General features: G+C 36.6%; 1 long non-coding RNA gene across 1 annotated transcript in view; it reads left to right on the top strand.

Moving 5' to 3' along the window:
* Window positions 1–13,226, top strand: part of LOC138175589 (uncharacterized) — a 55,029-nt gene that overhangs the window by 4,171 nt on the left and 37,632 nt on the right. The window contains exon 2 of the long non-coding RNA XR_011172039.1: window positions 4,559–4,694. This is a non-coding gene — a long non-coding RNA (uncharacterized lncRNA). The remainder of the gene's footprint in view (window positions 1–4,558; window positions 4,695–13,226) is intronic.

Raw genomic sequence — 13,226 nt, 5'->3', positions numbered from 1 at the left:
TATGTTCATAGCTTGCAATCCTTCTTTTGAGAACTTTTCATGTCCTTTAATCATTTATCTACTGGAGAATTGCTATTAGTTATACACACATACACATATACATACACACATACATATACTATATATATTATTTTGTTTATATATACTTGCATACAAACCCTCATCAGAAAAGTTTGACACAAAGATTTCCCTCCCTTTGATCACTTTTCTCCTTTTCTTAGATGTATTAATGTTGGTTGTTCAGAAGCTTTTCAGTTTCAAGTTCTTTTTTTTTCTACAGATACATCTTTATGTTCCTTCACTTACTCTACTTTAATCTTTTTTTAGGTGGTCCTGTCCCCACTGGCTTTCTGACCCTTGCCCTTGATGCTTTCTTCTCATTTGACATTCTCCCTTTCTTCCCTCCCTTTCAGCTAGACCTTATATTTTAGATTTCTTTTTTTGTGTCCCTTTCCAAAAAGGATTTTTTTCACCCTCTTTATTCTTCTTCTTTTTCTATTTACTCTAGACCCTTGTTCTCTGATTCATGACTTCTATAATTATCTGTTGTCTTTCTTTCTTTTTCTGTATTCTTCATGCAGTTAAAGGTCCTAAGGTATCCATTTTAGGATCTCCCCTAGAGGTGTTTTCAGCTATTGCCTTATAGAGCTTGCCACATGGATTCCTCGTTTCCAGTCTGCCTCATTTCCGGAACAATACAAATTATTGAAGGTGTCAGAGAGGACATTCTTCATGGTAGGGTTCTTTTTCTATCAAATCTCTGATTATGCAGCTAATCTATACATTTTCTTGTTGGACATTTTTTTCTTTCTATATTTGCCTGGAATCCCCTCTTTGTATCCAATGCTTTTCACTCTTCTCTTCAGCTGTCCATTGCCCCAAGGGGTTTCAAATTCTCTTCCTCCCTCCTGCACCCCACCCCCCATGAGAAATCAGTCACTATGATATCAGTGATACATGTGAAGTCATGCAAATATTTCCATATTAGCCATGTTGCAAAAAACCCAAAAAAACAAAAAGAATAAAAAATTGAAAAAATATGCTTCAATCAGGACTCAGAGTTCAGTTTTCTATATGGAGGTGGATACCATTTTTCATAATTGGTCCTTTTGAATTGTCTTGGATCATTGTTTTGATCAGAGAGTTAAGTATTTTGCAGTTGATCATCATTAAAATATTGAAGTTATCCCAGCAGTTTTATGAAATGGTGAGTTCTTGCCCCCAAAGCCTGATCTTGGGGTTTATTAAATACTGGATTACTATGGTCATTTACTAGTGTGTATTATATGCCTCATCTATTCCACTGATTAACCACTCTATTTTTTAGCCAGTATCAAGTTGTTTTGATGATTAATGCTTTGTAATATAGTTTGAAAACTGGTACTGCTAGTTTTCCTCCCTTCACATTTTTTTTTTCTGATTGATTCTCTTGATATTCTTGACCTTTTGTTCTTCCAGATGAATTGATTTTTTTCCCCCCCGCTCTATAAAATGATTTTTTGGTAGTTTAATTGGTTTGACTCTGAATTGGTAAATTAATTTACCATTCACTTAAATTGTCAGTTTTGTTGGCATATAATTTGGCAAAATAACTCTTAATAATTGCTTTAATTTAATCTTCATTGTAGCCTATTAACCCCTTTCATTTTTGATACTGTAATTTTGTTTTCTTTTTAAAAATCAAATTAGACAAGGGTTTATCTATTTTTTTTCCCCATAAAACCATCTCCTAGTTTTATTTAGTAGTTCAATGATTCCTTTACTTTCAATTCTATATATCTCCCCTTTGATTTTCAGGATTTCCATTTTGTTATTTAATTGGGGATTTTTGATTTTTTTCTTTCTCTTGAATCTTGTATTTGAAAGTTAAAATTTCTAACTCATCTATTGTCTTTTCATCAGGAATGTTTGAAAGTCTTCTATTTCATTAAATATCCATTTTTTACCCTGAAGCATTATACTCAGTTTTGCTGGGTTGGTTATTCTTGGTTGTAATTCTAGCTCCTTAGCTTTCTTGAATATCATATTCCAGACACTTTTCTCCTTTAACATGGTAGCTATTAAGTTTGTGTAATCCTGAGTGTGACTCTGTTATATTTGAATGATTTATTTTTAGCTGATTGAAGTATTTTCTCTTTGACTTGGGAGCTCTGGAATTTGACTCTAATATTCCTGGGAATTTTCATTTTGAGATCTCTTGCAAGTGGTGATTTGTGGATTCATTCAATTTCTGTTTTACCCTTTGCATCTAAGAAATTGGGTCAACTTTCCTTGATAATAATTTCTTAAAATGTGATGTCTAGGCTCTTTTTTTCATTATGTCTTTTAGGGAGTCTAATAATTTTTAAAACTATCACTCCTAGACCTATTTTTCATGTCAGTTGTTTTTCCAGTGAGATATGTTGCATTTTTCTTTTATTTTTTATTTTTTCATTCTTTTGATTTTATTTTTATTGTCTTTTGATGTCTCATGGGGGTAATTAGTTTCCACTTCATCAATTCTAATTTTTAAGTAAATATTTTCTTCAGTAAATTTTTGTACCTCTTTTTTTCCAATTGAGCAATTCTGTTCCTTAAGGTATTATTTTTTTTTTCAGTTTTTGTGCACCTCTTTTACCAAGCTGTTAATTGTCTTTTCATAATTTTCTTACATTCTTCTCATTTTTCCCCCAATTTTCACTCTACCACTTGTATTTGATTACTAAAATCTTTTTTTTTTTAAAGTTCTTTTAGGAATTCTTGTTTGGTTTGTGTCCAAATAAACTTTTTCCATTGAGGCTTTGTTTGTGGCTGTTTTTTTTTAAATTTTTTAAGCAATTGGGGTTAAGTAACTTGCTCAAGGTTACACGGCCAGGTGTTTCTGGGTGTCGGAGCTAAGTGTCAAAGCCCAGATTGGATCCCCAGATCATCCCGACACTGGGGCCAGTGCTCTTACTCGCCGTGCTACCTGGCTGCCCCTATTTGTGGCTGTTTTGACAATACTGTCTTCTGAATTTGTTTCTTGATCTTTCTTGTCACAATAATAGCTTTTTGTGATTATATTCTTTTTTTTATCATTTGCTCATTTTTCAGCCTATTTTTGACTTTGAACTTTATGTTAAAGTTGGATTTTATTCCAGAGTTGGGAATGGGAGGCATTGTTGCAAGTTTCAGACTTTTTCTCAGTTTTATTTTTGTTGTTAGTTCTGGGAGTTTAGAAGTTTTTGGTGCTTTTAAAGTGGTATGATCTGGGAAGATGTGTGATCACTGCTCTCATGGTCTATGCTCTGGTCTTTACCCAGGAAGGATTGTTGATCCCTTGTAGCTATCATCAGTGCTGCTCCTCAGGGACCCTGTTCTCTCAGGACTATAAGTGATGCTGCTCCTTAGGTCCTTGGCTCCCTTGAGAATCAAAGTGCTCCTCTCTGCTTAGGAACGGTGATGCAGAAATGGGTTTGGGTGATGGAGTTGCCAAACAATGTCTTGTTCTTTGCCCAGTGATAGTACAGGGGTCCTCTGTAATATCTTTCTGACCAGTTGTCAGATCCCTTTTCTGTCTCTGGCTTGAGAGCTCCCCAAAGCTGCTACTACTGCTGTTTCCACTTCCAAGACCCACAGCTGTTGTTGCCACCATGTGGGCTCTGGGCCAGCCTCCCCGCCCCAGTGTCATAACCTTTTTTTCCAAAACTCCTAAGTTGTCTTGGACTGAAAAAAAATCTCACCCTGAATTGACTTTTTATTTTTAAAATTATCTTTAATAATATTTTAATGTTTCCAATTATGTGTAAATACACTTTTAAACATCCATTAAAATTTTTTTTTGAGTTCCAAATTTTCTCCGTTCTTTCCTCCTCTCCCCCTTCCCTAAAAACGTAAACATTTTATATAGGCTATATATGTGCAATCAGGTAAAAACATATTTTCATATTTTGACTTGTTATTTTAAAGTTGTTTGGAAGGGAACTTTGGGAGAGCTTTGTTGCTCTCCATAATCTCTCTGTCTTCTTTGAGTTTTCTTTGAATCACTGAGTCTTTTTGGATTTTGGTGGACTTTGGTGCTTCTTGCTTTCAGCTTCAAAGGGAAAGACTGGGAAAAAAGCTGATGTGAGAGGAACTGGCAGTGTCCATCATGTCCCTCTCTCTAGTTTTCTACACTAGAAATTCTGGGAAATTCTCCTTAGGTGAGATATAGGACACTCTCTCTCAGTTGAGCTGACTTTTCTTGTTCCTAGTGGGAGAACTCCTTCATTCTATGTTGTCTGGTATATATTCTCCTATGTATACTTTCTCTGAATTCTATTTTGCTACCAATTTGGATAAATGGGTTTCTTGGCTAAGTGTTATGTATATTCATTCGTTGTAGAATTAGTATTTTGTGGGAAAGGGGTCAAGCCTTGGATATATATCTTTCCTTTTGCTCAATTAATTAACTGTAATTGGAAGTTTGTCTTAAATTTGAGAAACACATCCCAGGGACTAATAAATTTTAAGGGAACAGATAGATATAATTCTAGCCTGCCTCTTTCTGAGGTAAATAGAGTGACCTCTGGCTCCAACCTTTTGTTTTCCCTTCTGGCAGGAATTAAAGTTTCCCTTGGCAAAAGACATAAGGGAGAAGATGCTAGAGATACAAATTCTGCTTCTCATCAAGCCACAGAAAGACACACCCATGCTATGTGAGAGGGACAGCCTTCACAACACGTGGATATCTGCAGGTTTGTTTATTCATGAAGGAGTGTGTCCTTTGGGAATTTTAAGAAAAGATATTATTGATTTGGGGTTCCAAAAGGACTAATAATGAAAATCAAGCACTCTCATTTTCCTGTTGAAAAGAAAGTAATGTAACAGACTATATTAAATTAAGTTCCAGAGATGCAGTTCAATGTAATTTTAGGAGAAATGTTTTCTATGAAATTATTTTTTTTCTTGGTCCACAAGAATGATATCATGAGTGTAGAAGGCCTCCCAGCATGGAAACCCCTTCCACTGATACAGATTGATAACTCGTCTGTATCTTGTCTAAAATCTATAATCATATAGAATTGTCTGGGCTCCTGAGACATTAAATAAAGTGCACATATGCACATATACAGCAAGTATCAGAGGCAGGACTTAATTCCTGATTCCAATGCCAAACTTTTATCTGTTACTTCAGATTGCTTCCTGAGTTTAAAAATCTTCAGTTTTAATGAAAGAATTTCCAGACATTGCATTTCTTAATCCTGCCATCATAGAACATGAGTTAAATGAGTTATACATCCTGGGGGAAAAGATAAAATACTCTTCCTCTTATGAAAAAATTGAATACCTCAGGCGCAGAAAGAAAAATGGCAGATAGGATTAATAACGTATTTTTTAAAGAATAAAATATGACGTTTGTCCTGAAAGGATTTCTGCCTATAAGATGGAAGCATTTCTATTTTATAGACAATAGTCTTTGCAGCGGCAGCTTCATGTTTATTTGAACCAAATTGTTGTGTAAATTGTCTCTAATTCTTAGTTTCAGCTATTTAGATTAGATCATCTTCATGAAATTATTAAACTTTGACAGGATAAAAAAATCTCCAAACCTTTATAAATCTTTTTAAGTTAGCAGTTAATATGGTTAAGGGATTTAAAAAATCAGCAAGTTACAAATAGGCTTTTGATATCTATTTTTCCCAAACAAATAGGGAGATATAGATGATATAAATTATTAAATCTCCTTATCCCATCAGTGAAAGGTTTTTAGGAAAATAGTGCATTATTAATGACTGGTATAAATTACTATCAATGTATCACCGACAGACTTATCAGTCAAGCCTATTTAGTTTTCAAAAGCAAAATTTACTTGCCATCAGAGTAGTAACTAATGGCTATAGCAGGGTTACATCCTATTTAGCATTTCTATACTTTCCTAGAAAGACAAATAAAACCTAGTAAGGCCACCAAATGTTCAGCTTTTTCATTGAGAGGGAAAGAACACTGCAGTTAGAACAAGAAGATCTGAGTTCAAATCCCTGTTCTGACACTTTAGAACTATATGACATAGGAAACATGTTTTAGCTGGAACACACTCTGAAGGTGCACTCCATGTGTCTCATGCTGCAGGGCCGTGGTTGTTTTCTATGGCTGGGCTTGTGTGGCCTAGTCTTTGCTAGCTGGATACTCGGATGTGTTTGACATTGTCTCTTCTGGACACGTAGCTGCTGCTGGGCCTTTCTCCTACTGGTCACATGTTCCTGTAGGTTATTCTGTGGTCCTCCTGGTTGCTGTTAATCACTCATAGGTGTGCCTTTCCTGGGTACATGGCTGGGGTGCTTTCTTTGCTTCCAGCTCCTGGCTCCAGCTGGAGTACTTGACTAGTGTGTTCTCTCTTCCTCTGCCATAACCCTAGAGCTGCAAGGCTACAACTATTTTGGAAAGCATCTTAACACATCCAGTCATTGCAGTACGGGGAAAAAATACCATCTCTGGGAAGAATACTTCATGGCATTTTTCCAATGAGAAGTGATTTGTTTATCTTTCAGAGACTTAGCCAAAATGGGCTTTTCTCTCTAGAAGGAGATTCCTTGCCCTAGGCATTGAGCTCTTTCAAATACAGAGCACAGCCATATCTTCAGGATTAAAAAAAAAATCCAAACATTTAAGATTTATGCCATTTAAAAAAATCATGTTCATTTATTATGTCATTTACCCTACCCTGTGAACCATCCTTTGCAAGAAAGATTAAAAAAAAAAAAGAAACAGTAAAACATTGACTATCTCTGACAGTGTATTGCGTATGCCATATCCATAGTCCCTTACCTCTGCAATGAAGGTAGGAAGGGACATTTTCTCATCCCTTCTCTAGGACAGTCTTGGTCATTAAAATCATACAGTATTCACTTTCTACTTATCAATACTATGATATTTTCTATGAAATAGAATGGATTGAATTTGCATTCGATGTCTTTCTAGAGGGGAGGTGTCAAGCTTGCCATCCATGTGCTAAACTCTGTAGTGAGAGTACAGCCTGAAGCAGGTTAAAATGTAATTGGAAAATATTTAACAGAATAAATAAAAATACCACAAATCATAGACAATGTTAATTTGTAGTTATCTAAGTCAATATGCACCAGCAGGGATACATTTCAATTTGAATTTTTTCCAGTGCTCTAGAGTCTGGTAAGTTCCTCCTAAGTGCTGTGCCTACCATTCAGGTAGTCACTCCCCAACAGCTAGGGAGTAAAGTTCATAGAGTTCTGGGCCTGAATTCAGGAAGACCTGAGTTCAAATCTGGATTTAAATATGTGGCAAGTCACTTAACTTCTGTCTACCTTTGTTACTTTAACTGTCAAATAAGCATGATGATATTACCTACCTCTCACAGTGTTGTTGTAAAGACCAAATGAGATAATATTTGTACAAAACATAGCAAGTGTCTAATAGAAAGTATTTAATAAATGCTTGTTTCCTCCCTATCTCTGGTCAGATGTGTGGTAATGGTTAAATAATGGACTGAGATCTATGTGCATGTGCTGGCCAGTTTTGTCATATAGTTCCATAGAAATTTCTTCATAAATGTTAACCACCATGTATATTTAAAGTCCCTTCCTTAGTGAGCTATCTTTGTTCCATAGTAGTGATGGTCACATAGTTACATAGCTGGTCTAAGTGAATTTCCCTGATTAAAGTTTCAATGAGTAGTGCAAACCCTTAACAGGTATCCATAGAAAAAAATCTTGTGAAAAAATCTATTAATCAATTGTACAAATAGAACATAGGGTCAAAACTGTTTACTTAATTCATAACCTTTATTTAGAATTAGAATATAGTAACTGAATAATTTAGATAAGATTGAGCTTAAAAATTGAATTATCCAGATATTTGGCCTAGAATGGGGAACTGAAAATACTTTCTTGTTTTATTTGATTTTTATTTTTAGCCAATTCAGTACATCATCTTACTCCACATAAATTTGGCATAAGGGACTCATAATTACTATATATATTTCTTAAAATCAAATACTGTTGTCATCTTTTAAAAACATCACTAAACAAATTACTATTATGAAGCAAAAGCCAGAATAATATAGAAAAAAGATATAATATGAAGGACTATGTGTCCTTGAGAATTTATTTATGTGTCCTTTGGATTTATTTAAATCCAAAGCCCATCTCCTATATAGGGAAATTACATATTTGTTGATAATAGTCAAAGAATAAAAATAAAAGATTAAGGAGTAATGATTCTGGTCTATAAGTGTTATTTTTTTAAAAACATACATGCTAAAAGTTTACGTAGGCAGTTGGGGAGATAATAATAACACCTATCTCACAAGCTTATTGGGAGGGTCAAATAAGATAATACACAATGAATTTGCTTTGTAAATTTTAAAGCATTACATAAAAGTTATTATCATGATGATGATGATGATGATGAAGGTAGGTGGTAGAATGGAGAGAGGGCCAGGCCTGAAGTCAGGAAGATTCATCTTCCTGAGTTCAAATTTGACACAGACACTAACCGTATGACCCTGGGCAAGCCACTTAACCCAGTTTGATTTAATTAATTGAATTAACTAGATATACTGCTGTAATTAACTAGATAATTTCTCAGTCATTTTTTTTTCTATGCAGACTGACTTGATGGAGTATTTTAGGACAAATTTTAGCTGTGTGACACAGTTAATGCAATTCTATCAGTACTTCTAATGATTCCAAGCAGAGCACAACATTGCTTCTGCATAGAGCAAAAATGCCATACTGAAAGAGGATTAAAGAGCCGGTGGAAAATTCTTGGGGATAAGCATCAAGGAGTCCTTTAAGCAATATTTTCTTGCAGTTTTAGATTTCATTTAGGAGACTGCTCTCTGAATTTGGGTTGTGGGTGGTTTTGAGTATCATTAACAAAGAAAATAAAAGCTAGTTGTGGTGCATTCCCCTTCATTAGATATTTCCTTGTCGCAAGGATTGGCATGTGGAATATTTCAAGTGGGCTGGCTTATATGGTACCACCCACACTCCCCTCACTTTCATCCTTGTGGCCCAACAACATGCTTAACCAGAAATCTGGCAGAACTTAGGATGCCACCTGTGATTGCTAATGGAAAGTACTCCATGTGCATACAGCTCATTTAATAGGCAACTGCTTATTTTAATGTTGAGATTTTTCTTTTTGTAGAGAAATTGGGGTAGTGAAATGAGGAAAGGGGGAAAAAAAGAATCATAGAATAATAGAAATGCAGGTTGGAAGGGACCTCAGAGATAATTTAGTGCAACCCCTAACCAGATTTTGAATCCTGCTCATAACATCTTTGACATGTGATTATCCTGTACTTGAAGATCTTATCATCATTGGGCACCGTACAACTTTGTCTCTTGATAAATCTCATTGTTAGGAAACTTTTCCCCCCATTGAACCAAAATCTGGTTCCCTCTAATCTTTCCCTGTTTTCCTAGTCTTACCACCTGGAACCAAGCAGAACAAACTTAATTCCTTTTGCCTGTGATAATCCTTTAAATATTTGAAGATAACCTTTTTCCCTCTGAGTTTTCTTTTCAACTGGCCAAATACTAACGTTGTCATTCTTTGATGAACGTGGTGTGGTGACAGCCTCGACCTCATAGTTCAATCTTACCTACCAGTCATTCTTGATTGATAAGTCGGGATCAAGTTGACAATAAGAGTTACTCTATCATTTCCACCACCTTCTGAAGGACCGAATGATTAGTAAAATCAGTTTAATGGGGGTGGTCCAAGCCCAGCCCTTTTGAGCATGGGCAGTTGCTGAGCTCATAGTGTCAGCCCACTGTGATATAAAGAAAGTATTTACCCTGTTTTTAGTGAGATCCATATCTAGGATCATAGTTCTAGGGCTGCAATGAATTTTAAAGGATAATAGTTCAGATATCCCATTTTACACATGAAGAAACTGAGACCGAGGGAGGTTAAGCTTCTTTTAATATTTTGTTTTAGGACCACCTCATCTGCCAGCACCTTCCTATCCCAAACTACCTTGTCTTCATTTTATGTACAGTATGTATATACCCATATATGAATATGTCCTCTCCCCCTTTGAGGAAAGGTATGGTTTCACTTTTATATTCCTTAAAGTTTAATAAATCTTGCTTCACTGATGACCCAAGGTCATATAGGTCATCAGTCTCAGAAGTAGGATTTAAACTCACATCCTCTGTTTCTGGAGCCAGTATTCTTTATATATAACTGTACCAATCTACTTCAGATGACATAGGAGTTGAATTGTCCCTATGTTACAATTTCTTATTGGCTTTGTAATCAGAAATAGCAAGTGTTCTTTGAATTCTTCAAGCCTGCTTAGGGACTGATAGTGTATGCCTAACAGTAGAACACCTCAGTTTCTTCCTCTTTTTGTCCTTACCCTATTTGGTCATCAGTATGCTTCCCCACATGAATTCATGCATTTCCATGCAATTTAATATCATCTTTAGGTACAATACTCCTTCATGTTCCCGTTTATCTAATCTGTTCCTTTTGAGCAAGGTACAAGATACAGTAAAGGAATGAGAGAGAGGAATAGGGCAGCAAACTGAATTATGTTTGAATGATAATGTAACACATGTTGCCATGGAGATATGATGCTCTAGCAGATGCCACCCCAAGAATTCATCAGCTAGTGGCATTTTGGAACTGGGAATTTTTGGAATGCTTTGTTAGGATTGTTAGGAGAATGATGCTAGAAAGAGTTCATCTGAGTTGGAAATGAGAGTCTAGAGCTCATCCTCTAACTGAGGGTCATGTGGATATTTCTGGGCCTAGCACACCCAGCAAGTCTCCAAGCTGAGTCTGAGAAGGAAGCAGCTCCCAATTAGCTGAGTTCTCCTCTGCATTTTTGTGTTTCCCCTGAGAGGAATGAGCCTGTATCAGGAAAAAGTGATTTCTGATCACTGACTGTGTGTATTCATCAGTTCTACCCTTCCCTGTGTGTTTTTAGTTCCTTTGTTTTCTTTCATTTATTCCCCTTTATAGAAACAAAATGAATAGCTGTTAATCATTGTGGTGTGTTTAACATTAGCATGAGAGGGGTGAGGTTTCAGGAGAAAGCAGACACACCCTGCTGCAGTGTGAGGATAGAGACAGGGCCTCCACTGGAGGTCATAAGCACAGTGAGAACAACTTGTCAGACTAGACTGTAGGGTAACTTCTCCTCCCCACCCCTCTTTTTCAGCTTTCTTTTCTGTGTTCTCTTCTTCCATTAGATGGTAAGTGACTTTTGGACAGAGACTGTCCAAATGTTTTTCACGTTTGTATCCTCAGCACTTTTCACAGTGCATAGTACATAGTAGGTGCTTAATAAATGTTTTACTAACTGACTGAGCCAGGCTCACAACTTAGATGTCATCTTAGCTCCTCACCCTTTCTCTCCTCTCCTCCCACCATATCCACTTGGTTGCTAAGTACTATCAATTCTATTTTTGTGATATCTCTTCTGTCGCTTTTCTCCACTGACTCAGCCACCATCCTGGTCTAAACCCTTATCACCTTACTCCTCAACTATTGCAATAGCTTGCCTGTTGATCTTATGACCTCAGGTCTCTCCCAATTCCAGTCCATTCTATACTCAGCCATCCCAGAACTTATCTTCCTCAAGTCCTAGTCTGACCATGTCACTCCTGTATTTAGTCAACTTCAGTGGTTTCCCATCACTACCTGGATCAAATGTAAAAAAAAAATTGGCATTCAAAGCCCTTCATGACTAAAGGACCCATCCCCTTACTTCCCTCTTTGGTCTTCTTACTCCTTACTTTCCCTCACATTCTCTTCAATCCAGTGACATTGGCCTCTTCTTTTTGTAATGCTCATAAAATCCTTCATCTCCCAACTTTGTGCATTTTCACGTTTTCACTCAATTCCATGCCTGGAATCCTCTTTCTCTTCATCTCCATCTTTTGCTCTTCCCTGGTTTCCTTCAAGTCCCAGCTATAATTCCATTTTCTGTAGGAAGACTCTCCTTGTCTTTTACTCTGTTGAACATCCCCAATTTACCCTGTATATATATCTTTTTTTTTGGAGGGGGGAAGGCAGGGCAATTGGGGTTAAGTGACTTGCCTAAGGTCACATGGCTAGTACAGTTAAATGTCTGAGGTCACATTTGGACTCAGGTCCTCCTGACTCCAGGACTGGTGCTCTATTCATTGCTCCACCTAGCCACCCCGCTGTGTGTGTGTGTATATATATATATATCTTGTTTTGCATAGTTGTTTGTTTGTTACCTACCTCCCCTCCCCTGCCCCTTATCCTGGAAAGTGGGGATTGTCTTTTGCTTTTTTTTTTTTTGTAATCCCAGTTCTTAGTATAGTACCTGGCACACAGTAGGCACTTAACATGCTTGTTGACAGACTGATATGCATTTTCTCCTGATACAGATATCATGAATAAAATCTTATTACTTATTTCAATTGGGGTGGGAGTTGTTGACAGTCTACCTTTACAGCTTACACATGTACACATTCATTCACACACCTACACACACACAAAACAGTAATATTAATGTTTAAACTCAGATTCAGGGTCAATCTGGCAAGGTGTGTAGTACCAAAGATGGCACAGTTTCTCCACTGTGGATTCCAATTCCATCATTGTCAGGATGACCAAAGAGGTCCTGGGAGTGGGCAACAAGATAGAGACTGCTGTCTATGTATTAAGACCCCACTCTTCAAGTGATGAAAGAAGCAGAGTACTAGGTCTCCATCAGTCATTCTTTCTCCTTCTTGCATCTTCAACCTCTCCCTCTTCATTTGCTCCTTCTTTTCCTTCAAGTATGCACAGATCTCCCTTATCCTTAAAAAAGAGTCACTTTCCCTTTAATCTAATTACTCCCTCAAAGTATAACACATTTACTCTCTGTCTTTGGCTACTAAAGAGTAGTTAATATTCCTATTTCCATTTTAAAAACTACTTTAGGGGTGGCTAGGTGGCACAGTGAATAGAGCACTGGCCCTGGAGTCAGGAGGACCTGAGTTCGAATGTGGCCTCAGACACTTGACACAATTACTAGCTTTGGGCAAGTCACTTAACCCCAATTGTCCTCCAAAAAGCAAAAAAACCAAGAAACAAACAAAAAAAACTACTTTAAATCATGAAGTTACTCCTCATAACTTCATTTCTTGAATATTCAACCAAAACAGCTCTCTTAAAGGTCACTTTCTATTTCTCAGTTTCAGTGACCTTTCTCAGTACTCAGTTTCATCTGGAAATCTCTGCAGCTTTTGACATTGCTGTCCATATCCTTCTTCTTCATATTT

This window comes from Petaurus breviceps, unplaced genomic scaffold, assembly GCF_028583685.1.
Source record: "Petaurus breviceps papuanus isolate PSGF00001 unplaced genomic scaffold, PetGlider_PUasm1.0 78, whole genome shotgun sequence".
NCBI lineage: Eukaryota > Metazoa > Chordata > Mammalia > Diprotodontia > Petauridae > Petaurus > Petaurus breviceps.
The sequence above is the reverse complement of the archived record's forward strand: the minus strand, read 5'-3'. Positions and strand labels throughout refer to the sequence as shown.